The sequence below is a fragment of the Lissotriton helveticus genome, chromosome 11 (assembly GCF_964261635.1).
Source record: "Lissotriton helveticus chromosome 11, aLisHel1.1, whole genome shotgun sequence".
Lineage (NCBI taxonomy): Eukaryota > Metazoa > Chordata > Amphibia > Caudata > Salamandridae > Lissotriton > Lissotriton helveticus.
In genome coordinates this window covers 870,882,910-870,884,863 of record NC_136072.1, presented here as the reverse complement: position 1 = coordinate 870,884,863, position 1,954 = coordinate 870,882,910, and the positions used below count along the sequence as shown (strand labels likewise).

General features: G+C 39.6%; 1 pseudogene; it reads left to right on the top strand.

Moving 5' to 3' along the window:
- Window positions 1–1,045: 1,045 nt before the first annotated feature.
- On the top strand, window positions 1,046–1,425 carry LOC144791264 (large ribosomal subunit protein eL43 pseudogene; annotated as a pseudogene).
- Window positions 1,426–1,954: the final 529 nt, after the last annotated feature.

The window sequence follows — 1,954 nt, the reverse complement described above, 5'->3', positions numbered from 1 at the left end:
ATTGTGACGGTGTCCTGGTTTTGGTCAGTGATTAATTTGAAACAATGGTTTGCGGTGTTCTGCATTGGTGCTTTTGATAGACTGCAGCATGGTGGTGCTGTCTTCCTATTTTAGATATGAGCACAACAGTAGCTGTTTATTAATTCAATATACATTAACATTGACTAACACCTGCCATCCCAGCCATTCATATAGTTTTTGAATAGTATGAATTGCCACACTTGCAAGACTGTGATGGCTAATAGTTGGGTAGGTACTGTCATTGGCTGCACTGGTGGAGGTAATGAATGGCGCAGGCTGTTGACAAGGGCTCTGGAACTTGTTTTTTCACAAATTAAGCACAGCTGTGGGTATTTGAGTATCACCAGAGAATGTGTGCTTGTCTGCAAGATAAGCAGTGATGCTGGTTGTGATGGTTTGTAAATGATACAACTGGTTTTGAAGATGATGCCGGATGGCCAGGCAAGCTTATGAAGTTCCATCAGTATAGAAGTAATGTGGACATATTTCTTCAGGTACTAGAGGACACATCGTGTGGTATGTAGTATGCCCTTAATGGGTGCCACTGTGGAGTATGGGAGGACACGGAGAGGGGATTACTACCATCCAGATTCAACAGTATGAGGGCTTGAACATCAATTATGAAGTCACTTTCTGGAAGAAACAGTTTCAAGTTATTTAAAAGAGAGAGCTGGTATTAAGCCTTTCAGAATTGCTTCAAATACTTCATCATACAATTCATGTATTTAGTCTATCTATTTAGAGGGTAAGGAGAATCTAGTAATCCATGTGGGAGCTAGGAATGAATATGTAAAATGACAAGGTTCCCCGATAGAGATATTCGATGCAACACATGGGATTCGAATACTCTACATCAATTATTAATTTTCATTTAATGATATAAACAGTCTTTAGAACAGGAAGAAAAAATAATTCATTGTTTCAAAGGATATTGTTCTATTTTGGAATCTACCTGAGCACAAGAATGTGTCTGAAAGACATGAATGGTTAGATGGGCTGATGAAAACTCGAGCGAGGTCCTTCTTTCCGCTCGATTCCTGCAGCAAAATGGCCAAGCGCACCAAGAAGGTCAGGATTGTGGGTAAATATGGTACCTGTTATGGAGCCTCACTCAGAAAAATGGTGAAGAAAATTGAAATCAGTCAACATGCTAAATACACGTGTTCCTTCTGTGGCAAGACCATGAGGAAGAGAAAAGCTGTGGAATCTGGCATTGTGGATCCTGTATGAAAGTCGTTGCTGGAGGTCCCTGGACCTACAACACCACATCTGCAGTGACTGTGAAATCTGCCATCCGAAGACTTAAGGAATTGAAAGACCAGTAGAATGTTGCACCACCATCTGCTTGTGTTCATTTCTCACTGTGCTCAATAAATATTTGGAGGATAAAAAAAAAAAAAAAAACTCGAGCGAGGTGTGAGCCTGGAGCCTGATTCTGGCTTAGATTGAGGTCCCGTTGAAATCTTGAGCCCATAACAGATCAAGCTTTCTTATGACTTCAGCCTGCCAACCTGCCACCCTCGCTCTCCCTCATTCCCTCATGCACAAAAAGGTTTAAAAATGTGCCATTTGTGGATTAAAAGGAGAGACAACTAGATATCCATTTAGTGGCTGATTTGTATGATGTGAAACCAGAACATCTGGATTAAATTGCGGCTTCTTCACTTTAACAAATTATGTGAATTGAGGCAAATACTTTATATCACTAATTTTCTTTTTTCTACACTATTTCATTCAAATATGTGAGTTCAGAATAATAGCTGAGCAAAAGAAAGTTTGAAAAAATAATGTAATAAAAAATATCACATTACAAAATCATTATGTTTGAATATTGGTACATCACACAAAGTGAGTGGTATATCCGACCATTCCCAGCCACAGTGCAGTTAAAGTGACCAACGAGAAACACCACATTGCCTCACAGAATAGACCC